We start from the raw sequence: 25015 nt of genomic DNA on the forward strand, positions 1-25015 counted from the left end.
TTTTTTGGTGCACTTAGCTGACACTTTTGCAAAGTGGCAACAATATTTTTGTAAATTATTACTGTATTCAGCCTCAATACTTTTCCAAACCATTTTCGATTTTGTTACCTAATAATTTTTGTATGATCGGTAAAATTGTGCTCATTTTTAACGCAGTTAGCCAACACTTTTATTTTTATTTGATGCCATCGCACTATTTTAATACTGATTCTTTGCTGCAAATTTTCAGGATATCTTTAATTATTTTAATTATTCTATAACTGGATATTGATTTTGTAAGTGAATTTGTTATTAGGTTTTGACTACAAATCAACAAAACTCCGATTTGGGGCATACAAGTAAAGTATGCCTTTGGGCTCGTTGGTTAATTAACATTGATATGTGGAGCTTCAAATTTAGCAGGGCATAAGTTCAATTTCTGGTACTTGTAGTTTAAAAAAATTATTTACGAATATTTAAATATATTTTGATCGAATTGGCAACACGTGAAACAGCTGTATGGTCAGGCAAAATTTAATCAATTCAAAAAATAAAATTTTTTGTTAGTATTAAATACTGTTCAAAAACCTCTTTATTTTTAAAGTTATTGGTTGATATAAGCACACTATATGTCTAAAGATTTAATTTATACACAGCTTAGAATACTTTTCTAATACCATACAAATTGGAAAATTAGATTAAAGATCAAGAAGTATCTCGAAGTTGTATTTTCTTCTAAGCAGAATTTCATTCTCCATATCCATTATGTGATCGAATGCAACAAAAGTGTCATTGAGCTCAAAAAGGCCTTTCATAGGCAAAAAAATTTATCTCCACCGTTTAATTACTGAGTTATAAGCAGCTGATTTCCAACAATCCTGAAAGGTGGTTTAAATAGATAAACCTTCTTGAATTATGGTTCCTGTTGCTTTCCACCTACAAAAAAAGTCTCGTAAGCCTCGTTAGTGAAGTGTAAAGCTTTACCAGTTTATTTCGTAATTGATTTTAATTCAATTCTGTTAAACAACTCATGTGGAGTGTGCAATTTTCAAAGCATAACCTAATTAAAATAGTCAATGATTTTAAAATATGTGCAGATATTTTTAATCTAAATTAGAAGTTATTCTGCTTCATATAATTATGAATGCGACATTCATCCCAACTAAGATTACACGTCAGTATTTTACTACAATCAAGTTAATGTGAAAATTACTTACACACACAAATAAGAGTTTGTAATCACATATCTGGAGAAGTATCTCCAATCTCCAAGTATCCAATCTCTGTCTTATTAAAAACAATTAAACCAATTGGCCTAAACATAAGCAAATAATCTTCGTCTAGTAGCCTCCTCCAGTCAGCTCGAAAAGTGGCTTGTTATACCCAGTTGGTAATATCGAGTACATTCATACTGAAAATGCGGGGATCCTCTACCGCATATTCCACCAAATTTTTATGCAGTTTATTATATCAATATATACACCTTATTGTTACATCTAATTCGATACTCATTGTCAGCACATGAGGTAGCATAAATCCTCCAATGAATTTTTCTCTCAAATGCTCTTAACACCTTCTCATTAATGTTGGCATTTGTCTGAGCTTCTGCACCATACAGGAGCATAGGCATAAGAAGAAACTTGTAGAGCGGTAATAACACTCGTCTAAATGCCTAGTTATGAAAGATTCGACGTTAACCAAACTGCTGAAAGCATTTTTTAGAACAGTACTTCAACTCTACTCATTTAACCTAGACGTTCAGGTTCAGGTAAGTAGATACACTTAGCAGAAAAACTCTGAGTATAGAAAGTAAATTTTGTTTTAATATATAAAGAATTATTAAATAAATAAATTTTTTAAATCAATTTTATTTTTTATAACATATTAATATTTTTTATTTCGACGCTTTTCAAACTCTTGTACGCAGACTTTTTCTACCAACGATAGCGCTGATTTTTTACATTTTTTATTATTGTAATTTTTCTACTAATCTGTTAGAAATAAGTTTTAGCTTAAAATGAAGATAACGAATTAAAGTACAAATAAAAAATAAAATTGATTTGAAAAATCTATTTGTTTAATAATTTTTTTATTGTTGAAACAAAATTTACTTTCTGTACGCAGAGTTTTTCTGCTAGGTGTATATCTGGTTTTTGGAACGTATCGCCACAGTAACAAGTTTGTTATTCTACAGGACTTTAATGAAGCTCCTGGTTGGCGACTGTGCTCTATACTTAATTTAAGAGTTTGTCGAATATTGTGACTCTTTAGTTAGCAGTAGATTATGCTGAATCTATTTTTTCTTTCAAGTTCAGACCTTTCTCCTGTGTACTTATTTATAAAAATCACATACGCGCATAGCGCTATAGTTAAACTGAATTATATTTTCTTTATTTTTAAATAAAACTAAGTTTAACACAACAAATATATTTCAAAAATCACAATTTTAACTTTAAACTTAAGCGCAGTTTTTCCCCTTTTTCGAAAGCGATATCATTAATGTTTTTACATTTTATTTCATTTTATGCTTTTTCTATAAAACTTCTTCAATAAAACTCAAATTAATAGCAATCGCTGTCAAATAAACAACAACAACAATAATAACTACATCACAACTACACAGCTGCTGTGTAAACAAGCCACATGGGGGCGTCGCAAATACAAGACTGCAGTATAGCAGAGTAGCAGACTAGCAGAGTGGCAGAGTAAAGCATAACACAATAAAGTTTACTGAGTTAAGCACAGAGCAGGCAGCTTAGCGCAGCGAAATGAAGCGAAGCGCAACGAACACACACAAGCACACACATTCACAGGCATTGACTGCGCTTGTTCGCAGCATTTCAACATGTCCTAGTAATTTTGTTTAATTCGTTGATTGATGAATGTGTCAAGAACTTATGACATTGATAGTTATAAATTATTTGTTTGCTAACATATACTTACAAGTGTTGCGACACACACAAACACCAACACATATATTTACCCTAACGCGACTATATTTATATTAAAATGTATTGCTTCCTTATAGAATGTGTGAGTTAAGAGGTGTGTGGCGGCGCTTAATATATGTGGAGTAGAATAAATAATGGCAATATGAATGCGATTTCGCAATGGAGAAGTAAAAAATTCTAGTGTTGACATTTTAGCGGCACGTTATGAAGGAAGTGTATGTGTATGTGTTGAGTGTGTGTGTGTGGATAAGTTGATGATTGTGGGGGGTTGTCTGATGTTTTGCTAAAAGCAACCAAACAGTATTAGTTAAAGACCAAACAAAGTACATTGCATTTATTATAATTTAAGTGTCTAAGGTAAAGCGATTTATTTAATCGTTCAATGTAGAAAGGATAATATATACTTTCTACACTCTTAACAAGGAGGAAAATAATTTTTCATGATATGAAAATTTTAATAAATTCGTTTAAGCATTTGAATCCGAAAAAGAGTTATTAGTTACTACTACATACTAGCGCATTAAGTATAATATTGTTTATATTGCAAAAATCTACTATGAATTGTATCTTTTACTGTTTAAGTATTCGCATTGACGCAATATGCCCATTGGCATCAGTGGATCCTCAGAATCGTTGGTGCGACCTAACCTAGATTTATTTTTTATAAAAAGTTTAGACGTGAAAACGCCCAACAGCCGGTACTGAGGCCAGAAGAGTCCTATTGTACCAGTTTAACTATTGATTACACAAAGCCCCTTAAAGCTTTGTGAATAGAGACCAGAAGTAAGTCTAGAGAAGAGTTCTTAAACTCTCCTGGTGACAGAAATTCCATATGAAATTAGTTTTTTTGAGCGTTATTAAAGCTGAACAGTCACAAAGAATATGCATGGTCGTTTCCTCAGCTTCGAGACATAATATACATTCTGAATTAGCAGATAATTATGGCTTATGAAGTAAAGACCTAGCCTAGATATTTGCATACTAATCCATACCTGAATACCTATACCACTATCTGTACCACTTACCACAATAAAACAAGATGTATGACAAAATAAGGGCACTTATACCAAGACTGAAAAAAATTTGACAGTCTATTATTACAACCAAAACCTAAATATTAATTTATGGTATTTACATAGGCCGGAAATCGGTAATTATATCTCCTATGTAGTTAAATATCGTGTTATGAATGGAATTTTAAGCAGCATTTAAGATTTAAAAAACTAATATATCTTGGAATATTTTTTCTTGGCAGTCACAAAGTACTATCGGTAACTGAAATCAGAATGCTCATAAAACCGTGAATAAGTAAAAGATCGGAAATGAACGTATAACCTTTCACTATGTGTAGTACAAAATCACATACGGAAAGACATCTAATAAAAAAAGTCATAAGCCAACGCAAAACAAATAATCTTAGTAACTTTTTATTGTTAAGAATATATTTTGTGTTATTTCTTCAAAAATAATAATTAACCAATGCTGCTTAACACTTTTGGGGTCATGGGTATTCACTATGTTGAAATATAGATCTTTAACAAGAAGATCCCCGATGCCACTATCATAATCCTCTCACACAGCTTAACTGCCATTAAATCTCTGGTATGTGCTACAGCCACATGCTTAACAGTTTAACAATGCCGAGCTGCTTTTAACGATTTAAATAGGCTTGTCGATATCCAACTCACATGAGTATCTGAACACAGAAACATATCGAACAATTGCTAAGGCGATCAATCTGCTCGATGACTTTCCCCTGTAAGGTCAAGATGGCAACCAAACAGAAATACATGACAGTTGAACTCTTCTGTAAGGTCTTAAGATTGAGCTGCTAAACTAAAACGTAACTTGCTCAGCACTGGGTCTACCCTATCATAATTTTTGTTGTGGTTATGGTTCTGTGGATGAGAAAAAAACTGTATTCCATTGTTTTTTTAAATTTCGTAACAGAGCTGCCACCCTACAAATCTAGGGATTTTGTCAAGTTTATAGACTTGTCAGGTTGGTTAACTTTCCCTTATCATGAAACGTTGTTCCAAATATATGATATATAAGAAATTACTTCCATTCCACTTTAAAATAAGTATTAGACAGTATTTATGAGCCATCAACAATAATAATATACAATTCAATGTGTTGAAATTTCATATTTCCTTAGAATTATTGAAAATTAATTAACACACTTATTGCAAATAAATTTTACTTAAATATAAAAGTTAAACAAATAATTCCAGGCTTACAGAATATTTTATTAAAGATTATTAAAGATATTTTATTAAAGTTTTGAATTACATATTCTGACACAAATAAGTTATTTCCCAAACTATGGCTGCTTACTCTTGCAGTCTTCGTAAATAAGTAATAATTCTTCATAAGTCGATATAATTGTTGACCAGATTAATAAAGAGCTATACAATGTTGTGAAAAAACTTATTTTATTCATTCTAGAACAAATAGGTTGTCTGCCATATTATAACTATTTATACTCCAAATTGTCTAAACCAGTCAATAGCAGAGAGTAATTAGTAACATATTAGGTTTCCTGTCTTACGAAGACTAATAAGATGCACATTAATTTGTGCCGAAATTCTGTAAATTCCGTATATAAATAAATGTAATTTATTTACATACCGAATGTTACATTATTGACTTTTGATAACCAATGTTCTAAATTTAATTTAATTATAAAATTTAATTTTTTTTGTTTTTGAATATTTAAAGTTGATTTTTTAATATCCAACTGTTTTTGGAAATTTTTAAGGAAAACTTAATTAGTTTTTTAAATGGTAAAAGTGCACTAAAGCAACTTCACAAAATTCTATTCAACCAAAACTGACTGAATGCAAAGGACATTTATGAATTGCACTACCTTCAAGACCATGATGATGAAAAGATTCGACTGGAAGTATTTAGTGCAACATTCATATATATTTCATGTCTGTAATCAGTAGTATAATGATTTTTATCCATGAATCTAAGTCTTAAGGAACGAATATGACCCCCCTACGAGTAAGGGGTTAGAATATTCCCGAGTTAGGCATGCCTGACGTAAGAGGCGACTAAAATCTCGGTACTATGCCGCCATTATTCAGGAGTGTACATGGTAGTAAATAATATGGTAAGCACGTCAAAAAATCTGAATATTGATCGAATATCAAGGTACCAAGATTAAGATTCTAGATAAAAGTCTATTTAAAATGATTTGCTTCTTATGATATATACATCAGATGGAACTCATGTGCAAAATAAATAATTACTTTAATATGAATAATAATTGTTAGGTGGTTTGGAATAGTTGTTAATATTCCAAATGATGAAAAAGCTAGGAACGTTAACATGAATTCAAGTAAAACTGAAGTCTTGATATTTATGGTGAAATGAATAAAGTCATCTACATTTAATCTTTTGCAGAAATTTTCAGATTTCATTATATATAATAACGGACCTATTCTGTGCACTTGACAGATTTGTCAAATTCTTTAATAAAATTTTTGATTTTAATAAAGCAGAAAGCTTTTTGGTGTTCTGGACACATCTTGACAAATTTCAAAGCCCAAGTACCTAGTGCTTCTCACCACACTATGGTGTAAAGTGTTTTGTATATAAAACTGTTCGTAACTGTTCGTAATTGTTCGTAACTGATCGTAAAAAATGCTTGTAAGGAGCACATATTTTAAGTTGCCAAAAGCATTTTTAATGCATTCAAATAACATAAAAAATATTTTTGTAAAGAGCCAATATTTTAGTTAAGAAAATTTGTCATGCATACAAAAAATAAAAAATGCTTTAAAAGAGCATATTTTTATAGTTGTCAACAGCATTTATAGTATTGTCAACTAACAAGGAAAAGAGCTTTTTATTTATGTCACAGAATACCAAAACCTTTCCAGCAGTCAATTTTGACAAGTGTCAATGTTTGACAATTTTATAAAGTGCACAGAATAGATCCGTAAATATAATTAATCTTAATATAGTATATTATATATATATATATATATATATATATACCAAATAAATATTGGAACTGCATAAGTTTTATTACCTAACGATTATGTTGCCAAGGAAAAATCCATTTCCTTCACACCGTTATCTGTAACAAACCCACATATCAAAGAACTATCTAAATTTATCTTATTTAGAAAAATACAGGAAAGAATGAAGAAACTTCTCAGTTTTCAATACAATCACGAAAAGATATTACAGAGGAAATAATTTTAGTTTTTAGGCTAAAGGTGAATTTTAACAAGGTTCTCGCATATAAAACTGTGAATACATATTTATCTACTATTACTAATATCTATGTATACATAATAAATAATACTGTATATGACTTGTAGTTATAACTTAGTAAATTAGTATTAGAGTACTTTTTTTTAGAACTTATCTTAAAAACACGTCTACACCGCTAAACTCATACGCAATAGTCAAAAATTACAGCGACATATAAAAATAAAAAGTGACTTTTTGTAGCACTAATATGTCGACATAAAGTACTAGAATTCAATTTCGTGAATAAAAATTGTATAAATATGACTACAGAGCTTGGTTAATAATTGAATTCTTTAATACTACTATTTTGTTTATAATACGTTAAGAAGAAAGAGGTTCAAATTTCGGTTGATGCTTCATGTTTTATATGTGGAAAAGTATCTCTTTATAGTTTAATGCGATTTTCAGGAACAGTTGATTGGATATTTGAAATGTTTTTGAAAACATAGTATGAGTAGGTGGATAGTATGAGTAGATGGATAGTATGAGCCATGCGAGTCTTCAAAATAATTGAATATGTTAATAATGAGTAGTCTTAGTTTGAGTACCGTATACTCTTCTAATCGGTTAAAAATGGCATAGACATTTATTGATACACTATAATCAGACCATTGTAAGTATTTATTGACTTTAGTTTGGATAAAATATAGTAGATGATGTGAAACATAGAAAAAAATGTCTTATTAATTGGACCATTGTCGGCTACAACTATAATTCCTGTGTATTCGTACGCTGTTGTATCCAATATTATTTGTAGGTCGCTTTTAAATGTTATCAACAGAAGCGAGGCGTCGAATGATTCAGAGTGTTCACTGAACATCTTAACAAAGCTTCCTTTTCAGATATTTTATCTAATAATCTCGTTATTCCAAAATGTTGTTACTTACCATTTTTTATAATAGTTTTTCCAAATAGATATAACAAACACAAAACGTACAATGCAATAACAATTACACCGCGTTGCTTACAAAGTATGCAAATGAAATCGCATTTACAGTGGGACTATGTTCCATATTGAATACACAACACAATACATACAAGCGAATACAAGAATAAAAAAGGAAACAAGCCCCTCATATGTATGTAAAATAATCATAACTCTTAGATTAATACGATTAAGCGGTTCAATAAAAAAAGTGAATCTCAAAGGCTATCATCCCTAAAACAATTTGTTTTTATGGTTTGAAGCACTTTCGTTTGCATTTTGTGGTCTCCCTTTAATTTTTGCTCACAAAGTCTCCGAATAATTTCATGCAAGTTGAAAACCGCAAATCCGGATATTCGAAGAAACCGGATTCACAAAAAATCAAATTTTATTTTCAACTCCGGAGACTTCGTTGAAATCCAATTAATCGAATAATCGGACAGCTTCGGTATTAATAAATCCGAATAATATGAACAGCACTAATGTATGCCAGATAATACCATAATATTTTAAGAGGTAATTTTTGAATATTGCGTATAACAGAAACACAATAAATAAATATCAACTACTTCCGAAAAAAGAGACTGATCTCAATTTTATATATTAAAAAGTGCTTTTTAAAAGCACATGAATGCCAACTTAAATCACTAAAAGTCAAAGCTGTGAAAAAATTATTATGAATAGATTTGCAGGATGAGGATACTGAATGTTATTATTGTGACTTAAATATAATTTTTCTGGTTCACTGATACTTGAACTGACTCTGACTTTGATACTGGTTTGCACATAGGTATACTTTGGTATAAATCAAATGCGAAATAATAGTTTGCTGCTTCTGATCTTTTTCTAACTCCATTAATAATAGTGTTGAATTTTTTTCTCCTAAATGTCATTGATATCATCATAAGAGTGGTAGCTGCTAGTGTTGATAACAACGATGAAGTTGTCAAATATTTTGTCTTATAAGAAGTCCTCTAAAAAGCATTCCAAATAATCTAAAACGGTTTTAGTACTTGGGAGCTGTGGTGTTGTGAAAGCACCTGCTTTCATATAACTAAAAATAAAGGACACCACTTGGTGATCGGACGCTTAATTCTTCCTTTGGTAGTGCTTGCTGTAACGACTAGTATCAGTTGATCAGCCACTGGATGTGTTTCCGTGATTCTTCCAATGGACCAAGTAGATGGTGGTAAATTTTCATCTCTTTCAACTATATCATTGCCAGAAGATAATCCACATTTTTCAGTTTAAACTACTAACTGTTCCATAGGCAATACACCGTTCTCACGATCCAACATCAGGTTTTATACAAATCGCAACATTCCCTAAAGTCGAGACATCTTTCTAAAATTATACACTTAGAGAAAAACAATGCAACTCAATTTTTTTCTTATTCTCTATGTGAATGAAGTTGTACCTATGCTTCAAAACAGTCTTTCTTTCTAAAATTTGTATCTTTTGTAGTATACTTTCACTCTGCTTAGCAGAAGTTGGAACTAAAATATGAGTCAATACAATAATACAAACAGTGAAACAATCGAAAGTCAATATAACTGCAACTAATTCTTATCAGCACTATTTTTTGATATCTATATCTTAACCTTAAGAAACTACCAATTCTTAACACTATCACTAATGTTAAGAAGTTTGAACCTTACACTGACATACATTATTGATCTAAATATCAGCGGTACTACAATACCGCTTAACTTTTAAGTTTCACTGATTATTGTGCTTTGCGCGGTGAATTACACATCAAAAACGATTGCTAGTACCGTTCCAGTGCCTTTGACACGAAAAGCTTGATACCATTTGTCGTCACTCTTCTAAATTCCTGTAAAGGTAGTCACGAGTTTATTCAGATAGTTTTGAAGTTCCATATTTAAAAAAAGTGTGGGCCTAGTTTCAATAGATTCCTATTTCTGCCACTCAGAAGTCCAACAAACTTTGTTCGATGTAATTTTTACTCATGGACATGACCACAATTATTGACTTAACTTGTCGTTAATATTTTACCACTCTCAGAGTTCTTCTTTCTGAAATACTCTACCACAATCAATTCTGTTATTAAATCCATATATATATTATTCACCTGTTATAAGACTCACAAGGCAATGAATAATGGAGTAAAGCAATATCTACAGCAAGGGCAGAAAAGGCCATCAAAAAAAAAACAGTGTTTAAAATGTTTAAAGAAATTTATTAATCAAGGATTTATTCCTTCTGATTTAATACATGATCAGATAAACTGCATAATAGATTTTCTTTATCACAGAAAATAACTGAAAAGGTTTGTTCAAAATTTATATGATTTATGAGACAATCAGTGGTCGCCGTTAGGGAAGCTATAGCTTGTTTGAATGTAGATGATATATTTGGCAGGAATATATATATACGATCAGACAGTCAAGCTGCATTAAAGTCCTTGAGTTCAGTCCAATTTACATCTAGGACGGTTCTTGACTGCTACACTTCTTTGAACGAAATGTCGACGCAGCTCAATATTTCTCTAATCCAGGTTCCCGGCCATAGGAATATTTCCGGAAATTGCAAAGCAGATGAGTTAGCCAAAAAGTGTGCTTTAGGACCATTTTAGGAAATTTTAAATAAAACGCAAAATTCTTAATCTTCATCAATATTTATTTTATCTCCTTCAAAATATGCTCCATTAGAAGCGATACACAAATGCCAACGTTTCTTCCAATCATCAAAACATTTTTTATAGGCGCTTTCCGGTATGGCTTTGAGTTTCCTCTGCGAATTCTGTTTTACGTCTTCTATGGATTCAAAACGCGTTCCTCTGAGTGGTAATTTGAGTTTGGGAAACAGGAAAAAGTCACACGGTGCAAGATCAGGTGAATACGGGGGCTGTTCGATGGTATTTATTGAATGTTTGGCCTTAAAATCGTTGATAATGTTGGCTCGGTGCGAGGGAGCATTATCGTCATGAAAAATCCATGAATTATCCTTCCACAATTGAGGCCGTTTACGGCGGATATTTTCACGCAAACGTCTTAAAACAGTCAAATAATAGGCTTTATTGACTGTTTGTCCTTCAGGGACGAATTCATGATGCACCACACCACGAATATCGAAGAAAACAATCAGCATTGCCTTGATTTTCGAGCGACTTTGGCGTGGTTTTTTCGGTTTCGGCTCGTCTTTTCCTCTCCATTCCGATGATTGTTGGCTTGTTTGCATGTCGTACTCGTAGACCCATGTCTCGTCACCCGTTATGATGCGTTCCATGAAAGTTGGATCGGAATTGGCACGATCAAGCATGTCTAACGAGACCTGTCCACGATGGTGTTTTTGGAACAAATTGAGGTGAATCGGAAAAAGCCGAGCGTTGACACGTCGCATACACAAATTGTCCACCAAAATCAAACGAGCCATCTCACGACCGATGCCTAGCTCTCGTGCTATCTCTCTAACACTCACATGAGGATTTTTGAACACGATTTCCTTTGCCTTTTCAATGTTTTCGTCGGTGGTAGAGGTCGAAGGTCGTCCAGAACGCGGCATGTCTTCGACGGTCGTACGACAGTCCTGAAAGGCTTTGTACCACTCATAAACTTGAGTTTTCGATAAAACTGATTCCCCATAAGCCTTTTGTAGCATTCGCAACGATTCTGCACACGAAAATTCGTTCGAAACACAAAATTTGATGCAAACTCTTTGATCAATATTTTTTTCCATTGTTTTTTTCGCAACGCACTACTGAGGTGAACTGGTTTCAAACAGCTGCCGTAAACGAACTGTCTGACAGATCGCGCTCATTTTTGGCATAGTAATTAAGGACAGTGCTGCCAAACTACATAAACTTAAAATATCGAAAAATATACAGCGCGCGAATTTTAAATGAGAATTTCCGAAAACTTTTCGGTCACAATGTAGACTATCATGTAAATTGTTATTGAGTTCTTACTGCACTAATACTTTTAACAAAAGATGGGAAGACTCAACGATAGTTATGCAGACATCTGTATGCAATCTGGCCACTTTCCGATAAAAGAAATCGAAAACTCTAATTGAGATATCCCGCAGAGACATTGGTCTTCTGGTAGGGTTGATTACAGGACACTGTAAATTCGGGAACTATGCTAGAAGACTAGGTCTTCCTTTCAATCAAATCTGTCGTAGCTGTGGGGAAGACGATGAGAGCGCGTCTCATCTTTTGTGTTTTTGCCCAGCTCATACACGGCGGCGACTTAGTACTTTGGGAGCCCCCTTTCTTGAGGACCTGGACCAGTTACAGGATCTGACTTTAAATAGCATTAAACCTTGAGATATTCATTTTTTATATACGGCATCACAATGGGCCAATAGGCCTAAGTGGCTCCACTAGGGATCACCGCTATAACCCATGAGACAGTCACTAACTGGAGAAATGGTTTAGTAGTACAGCAGAAGGACCGGATTCTGGATGCTTGACTTTGAGGACACATTAAAGTGATAAAAATGCATAACAAAAAAAAATGGCTAAGTTTAAATAAAGTTTGTTAGGGCCATATTATTTTAATATTGCTGCTTCGTAACATATTTGTTGTAAAAAAAAATAATTATATGTGTGGAAATCCCTTAAATTAATTTGTCATGAGTCTTTTATTAATATAAAAATTTCATAATATCTTTTGGCTTGTCTTAATAAAATGTTATTTTCTTTAATACAAAAAAAATATTCACTGAGCAATGAAAGGCCCAAAATTCTAATAGAAAAGTTAAACGCAAAACGAACTTATCTCATAGATTTTGAAAAAATGTAATTATTTCTTTCCGACAACTTAACCCCTTCTAATTCATATTAAGGATAAGCGGCAAATCATGATGAGTCGTCAACATCACCAAATGCTGAAGACTCGAGAACAAAGTATATAAGATAGCAACAAAAAAGATACATTAAAAAGCAATTTCACAGAACAGAATGAAATTTATTGTGAGTCATTGTGAGAAATCAAATAAAAATTTCTTCAATGGAATGGCAAGAAGAAGATATAAAGACATACAATACATAATAACATCAACAGCAACAATATGTTGTTGTTTCTGTGATGTTGCTGCTGCTGCTGCTGCTGCTGCTGTTGCTGTTGCTGTTGCTGCTGTACTGTTGCAGAGTGAAGCAGTAAACAATAAAATTGTATATCAGTGGCAATAAATGAAGAAATATCATCAAATAGTTTCATAACAAAATGAAAATGCAAAACAATTCTATGCGCAGTTAAACTTTGATTCCTGGAAATTAAACAAAAGCTCACTGTTTCCTATTCCCATTTCTGTTGCTGATACTGTGATACTGCGATACTATTGCTACTACTGCTGCTGTTGTGTCACAACAATATTTGCAACAATTCACTAAGCAATAGCAACAATAATACCACAAGTCAAAGCAGGAACCATTCGTATTACGGATACTTACCATCTTCAACTTTAGCTCTAGTGTTGCCAGTGATACAATTCCAGCCTCAGTTGGTTGGTCTATTATTTTTCACTACTTCAACCCGGCAACACACAAAAAAAGAATGATTTAAAATAGAAAATGACTTCCGTCATTATAGAGTCAACTCATTATCAATAACAATTTTATTGTCGTCAATATCGCCATGATATGAGAATGAGATATGTCTATTCTTCTGACAATAAAAATTTTATTTTTTTGTTCTTTCCAGCTTACAAAATTTGATTACTCTTGACTGTCTATCGTTCTGTCTATCCATCTTTCCGCTTGTTTATCGCGTTGTCCGTACGAACGTCCGTCCGCTTGCCTATTTATCAGAACTTTTATGCAATTCGATTGTGACTGCTATGAATTTAAATAAACGCCACTGCTTTTGCTCCTGCTGCCCCTGCATCTCCTGCTTCTCCTGCTGCTTTGCCGATGTCCTTTGAATATGACAAAGTATATCGATTACATCATCATTTTCATTTTTGTTTGTTGTTTGCGGTTATTGAACTATCATTTTTCATACACACAGTCTTAAAGATGAGTATGAGGGATTTATAACAAATCGGTAATGTACAAATTCATTTGACTTGACTGCAAAATGATTTACGAGTTGTGCTTTGTTTTCAAATGAAATAAATTTTAATATGTTCCTGAGATATCTTACGTATGAGAAATGCTCTTGCAACAGAGACAAGCAAAGTAAGATGCCATAGATATTTTTAATTAATCCTACAGGATTTACTTGATATTACAGTGATGCACTCTTATTCAAGGTAGCTCTAATTTGTTACCAATGCTATTTATTAGTCATTGCTTAACCGAGTGACATTAAAGTGTCTATTCTTCTTCTTCTTCTTGCCGTGTCCTTATCTGCCAGTAGAAGATATAGCCTTGAGTATCCTTTGTGCAACGAACTTTGTTTTCTTGCTTTTTTACATGTAGCATGTAAGATTGTTCATATGATGATGTGTGTTCATTTAATTTAAAAGCATAAATTGTATTATAAATTAATATAATAAAATACATACGTTTCCCCTATACTTTGTCAAAAAATTAGTTGCAACCACACTGACTTCCAGTAACACACTGGCGCTTCTCTTAGCAAACTGGCAATTCTTAACTTACTGACATTTGTCACAATTACCGCTTATTACTACTGCTTAGTATTACCCTCTACATAATATTCTAGTAGTAATTGTCTCCTTTCCATCTCCTCTCCTTTCTCTCTTGAGTCGGTATACTTTCGTTGGATACACGCAAACTAAAGTAAATTTAACATCATTTGCATTCATAATTTTCTGCAGGAATTTATTAATTTTATTTATTATTGAGTATTGGTGATATCACAGAAATTAGTCTTACTAATACAGTTGGATGACATTGTATATTCATTATTTAGCATAGACAATTGTTTGCAAAAGCCAGGAATTTCACACCTATCGCGCTCTAGCTCTCTAAGCTTTTAACTTCAGATCATATAATACATATACCAAAAACGGTTTTGGCTATGTAAAAGCTGTGAAAGCTGAGATAAACTTTATTCATTAGCTTAAAAAAATAAAATAAAATGAAAAATACGTTTGCATAAAAACTTTTTCTTTTCTAGTACGCAAATCCTCGGTGTTCGAATAAAAAGGGAATCAGACGATCTGTTGAAAATATCGCGGTCATAGAAGCTAAACCTTACTCCTAGGTGTCGTTAATGCCTAATTTCATATACTTTCCAAATTTATCACTGCTGATGATGTTTATCTTATATGCTTCTGCTATTAAAATACCAACTAGCAATCTGCAATTTTTTTGATTGAACAACAACACAGATTTGGTATATTTTTTTTTGGATATGTTGCAAGCACTCCGGAAATTTGCAAATATTTTCCATCTAACTTTCAATTTTTTCAGCATATAAATTATTATTATCAGCATTATATATCTTTATATACTTTACGACTAAGAACTCCATATACACACAGCTCACGTTCATGGGCCAATCGTCATATTAGCATTTTACACGGCTAAGCAGACCTAGTATAAAGATATTGCTTCTATGGCTACTTGATGTCTTTAAGAAAGTTTAATATGCAATTGCCTACAGAAAATACTACTCATTAAATCACTCTACAGTAGTCGAAAAATATTTACAACTGTCTTAAGCGCAACCCTTGCGGGAAAGCGGTTAGAATATTCTTGAGGTATAGTATACCTACCGTAAGACGTGACTAAAATCTTGTATTCACCATCCGATACTATTTCGAGCATGAATAATAGTGTGTAATAGTGTGATCAGTACACGACTGCAGGAGTGAATCTGGTACCAAGATGGTTCGCGTCTACAGTTTCGGCTATCATGACCAATTGAGGTTGAACCCCTTAATAGGAATGTAGTGGTCGCTGTGACTAAAACACAAAGTTACATGTGTAGAACAACTGCATTAATTTATTTTTGTTCAACAACTAGTGCATTTAATAACTAATGCTGTGTTCCAAACAGCAGCACAAGTGTAAGTTAGGCGTAGCTTCATACGCATGTAGGAAGCTATAACTAAATGTATGGCTTCCAAGCACTTTCTTTTTTGCTTCGGTTTGCACATGGCCTTCCTTTAGTCACTGTTATATTCTGCTCCAATTTGCAACTACTGTAATGAGCGAAGCTTCGAGAAGATCACACTTCCAAGATAATAAAGTATATATGCTATAGAGTCTTGAAGTCTTTGTTCTGTTTTACTTCACATTATTTGTACTGTATATTACATGTTCCCTTTTTGCTTTAAGGCAAATGCTTTTGCCTGTTTGAGAATTAGTAGCACTGATTTATGTATGTACATTTTATATGATATGCGTGATGTTTAACATTTATGATCGAACCAAAGTTGCCGCCTCTTATTTAAGTTTCGATTTTAAAAACAGTGCAAGAGATAACGAGTTCACACCTTCACCACGTGTGTTTGAATTATCTTATATCCTCTGAAGTGTAATACCGCCATTTGCAATAATGGTTTTTATTCTGTATATATATACATTATATACCATTATAATCTATTAAACTTCTATTAGAATGCTATGATACGCTGCAGCAGCTGGCAAGCGAAAACAAAGTGACGCTTTGCTAGGTGCTGGTCACACAGGAATAAAGGGTAATGAGTCTGCCGACAGTCTTGCGAAAACAGGATGTATCACTCAAATCTGTGAACCGAAACCTTATTCTGGATTAAGTTGGTCTACAACTAGGTCTCTAATTGATAAATGTATCTCAGCCGAGAGAAGTCGCTACTGGCGCGAGAGTCGAGGTAACCCCTACAGTTATGGTAAGGTATCCTTCTTCAGCAAAACAGAGTTGAGGTTGCTAGTGGGATATTTAACGGATCACAATGGACTGTATTATCATCTTAATAAAATGTTTCTATCCGAAAAGATAGATTGTCAACTCTGCTTAGTAGCAGACGAGGCTTCCTGTCATATTCTCTGTAACTGCTCAGTCTTGATCTGAGCCAGGCGTATTATTCTTCCCTTCTGACATTAGGAGGTCCTCAACGGCCGACATTCTGGGCTTCATTCGGTAGGCGGTATGTGTTCTGCTCGGTTAGGGTCTGTTGCTGCACAAAAAATTAATCATGGTCGCAGTGCTACGCTCCGATGGCAGCTAACATTACGTACTGCATTTTTTTTGTGGAGTTGATGAGAGGATAACAACATTTATTATATAAATTTATACTTAAATCGAGTGCAGAACTTTTTAAAGAGTTACACTTAAATCATAGTCTACTGCTTGATTACACACTCTCGTGTGACAGAAAACTTAATTAACTTGACAAATACTGAAAATGATTTCTCTCAGTTTTTCTGTTTTAATTTAATTTGAAAATAAATTTAAAAGTGTCATGTACGCCAGCCAACTGCACCACGTACAGAGAAGCTTCCGCCACCAACTGCGCCACCATTTTTGTTTTTGTTTTTGTTCTTTTTCCACTTCACTCATTTTGTGAACTAACTTTCAACACCGCCAAAGGCTGTATTCATTGTTAAATTCTAAAACTATTTCATGACTGTTTTGTTTCAATTAGTGCGATGCCTCGGCTATGATATCAAAGCAATAAAAAAAAAAATAAAAAAAATCAAAAAAATTGAACAAAAAATACAACTAAAAAACCCCAACAAAAAATAATAAAAGAACATTAAAGGAAGAACTCGGGGAAGGAGGAAGGAGCAGTTTGGGTTTCGTTTATTACTTTTTTGTTGCTACTCGCATTATTTGTTGTAATTTACGCCTGAAAGCATTACAGAATCAATTAACTATACTCATTGGCGTACACAGCCGTCGTCGTCGTCGACGTCGTCGTCGGTACGTACGTATATGTGCGTGTGTGTGTGTGTGTGTGTGTGTACATGCCAGTAATGATAATGACGGCGCGTCGCAATGAGTTGAGTTGCATTGCATCGTGTTTTATGTTGTTTCGTTTCGTTTCGTTTCGTGTCGCTTCGTTTCACAACAAATCGTGTTTCGGGGTATTGCCTTTCACTATTACCAAGCGAGACGAGGCTTGGCAATAACATCCAACAAGAAAAAAAGCATTTAGGCAGCGCGTAATGTGTTGTGTTTAATGACTTTGGTTTAGTGTGGAGAGCTGAGCATGTTGTTGTTGTAATGTGCCATTACGGCAAATTGAAAAACAAGTCTGACAGCAGCGCTGCAAGGCGTTGCTGTGATGGAAAACTGCATTTGATTTATTGCCTTATTGCAGGCGAAATAAATTGTCTATGCAACAGACTACGCTTTCGCGTAAGTACGTTTGCGTGCTTATGAGCATTTGGTATGCTTTACAGCCTATTGGTGTTTTGTTGCCATTTTGTTTATCGATGTGTTGGTGTTTGTATTGTGTTAAGAGTTAAAAGGATGCGGCGTATGCACGGCAAATGCAAATGCAAATGTGAAAATTGTTATTTTTTGTGCGGCTATGTTTGCTGTATTGTTATCCATGTTTCTGTTTCAGTTTTTGATGTTATTGTTGTTGTTACTGCTGTTGTTGTTGTTGTTGTTGTTGTGTTTGTTGTCATTTTATGGTATTGAATTACCATTGCGCTAGTTATAATTTAACGTTAGTGTAAGTGTTGAAAGTTTTGTTGCACCCCAAAAGTATGCAATGCATTTAATTTATTTTTTTTAAAGTCCTGTTTTTGTTTTGATATTAAGCTTTTCTCTCCTCATTTTGTGGGTGTGTATATCGTAGTGTGATGTTATACCTCTATGCAATATGCAATTTTATGTTGTTTGTGTTTGTTTTTTAGTTATTGTTCGTGTTGTTATCGTTGCATGTATTTGGCACATATTATAGGCTTCTTGCCACAAAATGCCATTTTAAACACTTTCCAATTCCAACAAATCCTCACGTAATCGCTAGCAACTTGTTTGAAGTGCTTCAACTTACACACCCCAAAAACTGTAACAGTGTCTGCTCCACTTGTTTTCGTCTGTTTCCATCCATTTTCATCCGTTACCATCCGTTTTCATCCGTTCACTGTTCGGTGTTCGCTGTTCATGATACCCACTTAATGCCCTGTTGTAAGCGCTGATTGTTCAGTTTTTGGGGCTTTATTTACTACATTTAATGTGAATGTGAATCGTTTTTGCTTGCCTTGTACTATGTTGTGCGAGTTGCAAGTTGCGGCATAAGTTTTCAAGTGGTACATGCACTGACTGGTGGCATGTTAATTGTCGGGAGTGGTAATTGAGTACGCTGAACTGTACAAAAGTTACAATGTATCTTTTTCTGTAAAAGCTCCAAGCACATATATTTGCACTTCGAGAAGAATTATTGTATTAAAACTAATTATAAAAACAAATTTTATATTTTTGATGGCGATCGAAAACAAGAAAATAGCAAAAATATGAATATAACTCTAGTAGTAGTAAGAAGATGATTTTTAGCTACATTTATACAAATTTCATATCAAATTATAGTTATAAAATTATTTTTGATAGTTGATTGATGTAATGATTCAAATTTTAAATTATTTTAAAATAAATTATTTTCAAATACTTAAAGCCGGGCGCAGCGTGTCACTCCAGGCGCCTGAGCACCGTGAACTCCTCCACTCTCGTACATCAAGTACGTTTAGTACTTTTTCGTCTTAATCACTACACCTGAGACACAATCTACATCTACGCCTTCTTCCACAAACCATCAAATATTCATTTCATCGCGGGGAACGTTGGAAGCCGAGAACATCGTTCGTAGTAGCGTATGAAGTCAGAGGTCTGTTCCCGTTGTCTACCGGCATGTACGTAATAGTTGATTACTTAGTCTGCTACCGAGTTGAGAGGCAAAAAATTCGGTTGCCTCTCGTGATTGCAGCGATCACAACGTTGGCTGAGTCGATATTTGGATCATGGAATGAATGTACGTCCAAAACATTTCAAGCGTGTCTTACGTCAATCACGAAATGATCAATCTGGTTCCATGTAGGTTGATCGAGAGATAGCCACGTCGCCTTGGTTTAAGAGAATCTGGTGCTACATACTATCATATTTTTCGCTACACCGAAATCAATCAGCCTCAGACAGTTGTTGGAGAAGATTCGTGAAGACTGAGTTTTTTGACAGCTGGACCAACAATTTTAACGTCAGGAATGGGACTGTCATTAATTTTTCCGAGTATTGTGTAGAAAAGTATTTTTGGTCAGATCGTCTTTCTTCAGTGGGTACGTGAGCATAATAAACGATAATATTGAAGAGCATTTCCTTAATGTGCCGTGTAGCAAGCCTTTCATTTACTAATAAACAGAGTTCAACGATCTATTGCTGACAACAAAGCCACATCCAAAAATCATGACTGCTTGACTGGCAGCTGTAACAGATTCCACAATTTGCTCTTTTACTGCAGTCTTGTCCTGTCCATCGCATTTCCTGGATGGCACTGATGTCAGCCTTACATATATTGAAGGTTTTTACCAGCTAGAATAAGGCTCTTATTACCCATAGTAGGTTCGTATATTTTAGGCACTTATTCGTAAATCATTGTCATTTGATTGTATTGGGAGGTCATCAACAGACGGTTTCCTTATGTTGCGGATGTCAAATCCTGTGCACAACCCAAAGGTCTTGAGAATAGGAGACTTGGAAAGAAATTGTTTCCTGTTTTTTTAAAAATGCTGATCATGTGATAATAGTCTCATAAGAGCACCATATAGTAGTGAATGTTGTTCAGTGAAATATAGAAAATTATTTGTCAAAGATAAATAATTTTACAAAAAACTAATATGAGTTTTCACACATCGACAAGCTGCGTAAACCGTTATCGTAATCGACAGGACAAACAGTTAATGCATTCGAAAATTCGGTTTTGGAGATGTTTCAAGTGGAGTGGTATAATACTACGCAAGAATCGTTGTAGTCATTTTCAGTGAATAATTAACGGTGTTCAGTAACTAGGCTCACAGTGACTCTTATATGGATTATTTTGTTTTGGGAAGAACATGAGGTATACCAAATACTATTTGTGTTCTTATTATAACTGCTAAACTTCGTATTCGAAGGTAGGTAAGCTCAGCATATTACTTTAATGGAATAATTTTAGTCTCGTGCTCAATTAGCTAATTTGGCGCGCCTTCATCAATATTCCCACTTGAACCATTGAATAAAAGGCGTAGGAAGTAAGAAACAGAAGAATTTTTTTCGTTTACAATTCCATAGTTCTAATTACCAAGTAAAAAGATTCTGCAATACTTTTCTGCTGCCTTCGTTTCGGTATTCATAGCAGAACTAACATAGCACTGTTCTGTATTTTTCGATTAGTTTTTGGTTACTTTTCAGTATTGTATCCACGGTACGCTCCGCGCGTATATCCTGCAATTTTATTCGCTCGTTATTCCTTTCTAATTAAAACTGCATAATCATGTAGCAAATGAAATGTAATGAAATCAGTTAATGTCACTTGACTTTTAGTGCTTTAAACTTTTTGCTTTGTTTTGCGTTGTTTGCGTTTTGAGCGCTCGTTTCTCGTTCGTTGGCTTTTGCATTTCAATTTAAGTTTTGTCCTTTGGAAGGCACTCGAATACTTGATCCTTATGCAGACGACATAAAACATTAATAAAGTAAATGAAAACGTTTTTAATTAAGAATTTCAATTTCATTCGTACAAAGACCCAAAAGTCTGAATTTTTTGAATTGTTTTCGAAACTCGCTTCCAAAGCTGTAAAATCTGTTGTTTCAGGCTGGCTCGGAATGCTTCGAGGAGTGCGTCTAATGCACGTCGATAATATGCGAAGAGCATTATTTAATAAGTTTTTTGGTTATTTTATGCAATTAACTTTCGAATTCTCATTTGCATTCATTAACTCCGAGTTACAAGTGCATATTGAAATCGCAATAATAATTCGTGCTCATTAGAGTTCAAAAATTCAGAAATTTGTTGGATTCATTTCATAGCTGTATTCAACGGAGATTGGATTCATTGCTGGCGAAAAATTTTGAAAAGTGCACTTTTCAAAGACTAGCTTAAGCCATTGAAATGCGAAGTGAATTCCAATAAATATCGACAATGGAAACTTAAAATAGTTCAAGAATATAGCAATATATGTACATTTTAGCTGAGTAGGTACACAGAGTTACCTACTGGTTGGTAGTAATTCAACAAAAATTTGAAGACAACACGATTAAAAAATATTTTCATTTTGAATATTGTGATATATTTAAAGTTTCAATTATTTTTACATTCAAATTTTAAACACGGTCGCACCTATAAGACTGAACAAGTTTTCGGAAATTCTCATTTAAAATTCGCGCGCTGTATATTTTTCGATATTTTAAGTTTATGTAGTTTGGCAGCACTGTCCTTAATTACTATGCCAAAAATGAGCTCGATCTGTCAGACAGTTCGTTTACGGCAGCTGTTGAAACCAGTTCACCTCAGTAGTGCGTTGCGAAATGTCTTCGACGGTCGTACGACCGTCCTGGAAGGCTTTGTACCACTCATAAACTTGAGTTTTCGATAAAACTGATTCCCCATAAGCCTTTTGTAGCATTCGCAACGATTCTGCACACGAAATTTCGTTCGAAACACAAAATTTGATGCAAACTCTTTGTTCAATATTTTTTTCCATTGTTTTTTTCGCAACGCCCTACTGAGGTGAACTGGTTTCAACAGCTGCCGTAAACGAACTGTCTGACAGATCGCGCTCATTTTTGGCATAGTAATTAAGGACAGTGCTGCCAAACTACATAAACTTAAAATATCGAAAAATATACAGCGCGCGAATTTTAAATGAGAATTTCCGAAAACTTTTCGGTCTTAATGTATCACAAAAAAAAATGTACGTCTATTGTAATGAAACGGTGCGCAATGCGTGTAGAATTCATAAAAGTGTGTATAAAAAATTTAGAGAATAAATTCAGAGTTACATTTAAGAATTATAAGCATTGGAAAGGGTCATTGTCATTCTAGAAATTCTTAACAAAGATTTTAAAACATGTTATAATTAAAAACATGGTAGAATACAATTTGTATTAGTAGTAAGAACTACTTCGGTTACAATCACAAATAAGTCAATGGCTTTCAACGACTGTCATAAAACCTGTACTGTTGTATGGTGGACGGTCTCACACAATCTTCGTACTGCACTCAATAGTATTAATCGTGCAATGATTGCCAGCATCATCTGCTCTTAGTCTTGAAGTTTCTTCTCAGTTAAAGGCTAGTGATTACGACAACAGCTCTATTCCTAACCTATTCAGTTGAATTTTAAAAAATATTTATCACATCTTTACCATTCTCAATTTTGACAGGAAATTTGACATCGATTTACCATTTAGAAACACCTGGCTGTTGAAAGGTCTTATGGTAGGTTTGTTGACAGGTCACAGCCGATAAGGGAAGGGAAGTGAATCATTTTTGTTGTGAAGAGAATCTAGTCTAACTCAAGAACCTTCCTCTAAAGTGCATTTTAGGCTTAAGTTTTAAGTTTTCAAGGAGTTTTTTTAATGAGCCAATATGACTAACTATTAGGATTGGGTATATAAACAAACTTAACTATAGCTTGAACAGAAGCTAAAGTTTCTGTTAAACCTGATATCATGCTTTATTAAAAAAAATTTCTATTGTCTTCTGTTTCAAGTAGAGGTAACAGTACTAACACTACTAAAAAATAGCACAACTCGCTGTAACTCTCAATTTGAAAATGCCATACAGTTAACACGAACATGTTTTCAATACTACAGATCACTTAAGTAACGATTTATATAATTTTATATATATTTATAGTTAGAATGTATTTTGTTGCAACACTAGCTAGATTGATTTAGCCCAGTGTTACACAGTATGTTCTTTAATGTGTTTCACTTCAGACTTTTAAAATAACCAATAACCCTGCGATTCTCTTTAACTAAAACATACGATAATGCTTCTTTTTTTGGTTTTTACAAGAAAATAGCTATTGTATGTATTTATTATGTTTAAAAATACTCTTCCATTGGCAAAAGCAGTTTAGAAAATATATTTCTGGCTACTAACGCTACCTGATAACAATTTCGCTGACATCTTCGCTTACTAAGAAAGGAGCATCACTTCGAGTTCCACATCAACCAACCTTTTTTTGGACAAATTCTAAAATTAAATATTTTAGATCTTTATATATATGAGTTACTTTTGAGATGGTATTCTTACAACTTAGTTTCTTAAGTGTCCAATTAATGCCAATAAATCAGTTGCAATACGTGGCTCTTGGTTGATTGTAGCTGCCCTCAGCTGAAATTCACGATATAAGTGGTCAGCGGTCCTCCTATTCCTGTGATAGCCAGCTTTGTAGTCAATAACCAATTCTCCCACCTAACAAGAATAACGAAGAGTAAAACAAAATTGTGAACAACTATAGTTAAATATATAACAAATAAAACCCACCACCATGGTTAGTTGTATAACCGTAATACCAAGAAATATTATTTTAATGCCCAACATGATTTCTTGTAAAAATTATATTTTTCTTTTTTTAATATTTTCTTATTTACCAAATATCATTACAATAATACATAAATTGAATATAAATATTGAATACTTTAATTATTAGAAAATAAAATTTTACTTAGAAGTCAAAATGTGTTTAAAAATTTTTCCAGTGTGCTCAGTCGGCAGACAATTGTACTGAAACTTAGTAACATTACTCAGGTGAGAACTAACAGTAAACAATTTTAAATATTGCAAAGTTCTCCTAACAACATCCCTAAACAACATTAGTATAAACTGAATTTGATAGTGAATATTTCAAGAATGTCACCATTTCTTCTTTTTCTTTTTTTGATTCTTCTTCTTGAGTTAGTGCTATTACGCCCTTTTACTCTATAATGGCCTGGGGGGCTTATCTCTACCCCACACTAGGCCTTAACTAGGCTAAGAAATCCTATCATTTATTTGTCTTTTAGTTGATGATGGACCTTAAATCAGCATATCTTCCTGAGAGTCC

The 25015-nt window shown here is 33.6% G+C and overlaps 1 long non-coding RNA gene across 1 annotated transcript; it reads right to left on the reverse strand.

Moving 5' to 3' along the window:
• Positions 1–23977: 23977 nt before the first annotated feature.
• On the reverse strand, positions 23978–24557 carry LOC119687281. Its single transcript, XR_005253135.1, has 3 exons — positions 24457–24557; positions 24223–24384; positions 23978–24162 (listed from the first exon to the last, which is right to left on the reverse strand). It is a non-coding gene; the product is annotated as an uncharacterized LOC119687281 (long non-coding RNA).
• Between the last annotated feature and the right edge of the window lie 458 nt (positions 24558–25015).

This window comes from Teleopsis dalmanni, chromosome X, assembly GCF_002237135.1.
Source record: "Teleopsis dalmanni isolate 2A chromosome X, ASM223713v2, whole genome shotgun sequence".
Taxonomy (NCBI): domain Eukaryota; kingdom Metazoa; phylum Arthropoda; class Insecta; order Diptera; family Diopsidae; genus Teleopsis; species Teleopsis dalmanni.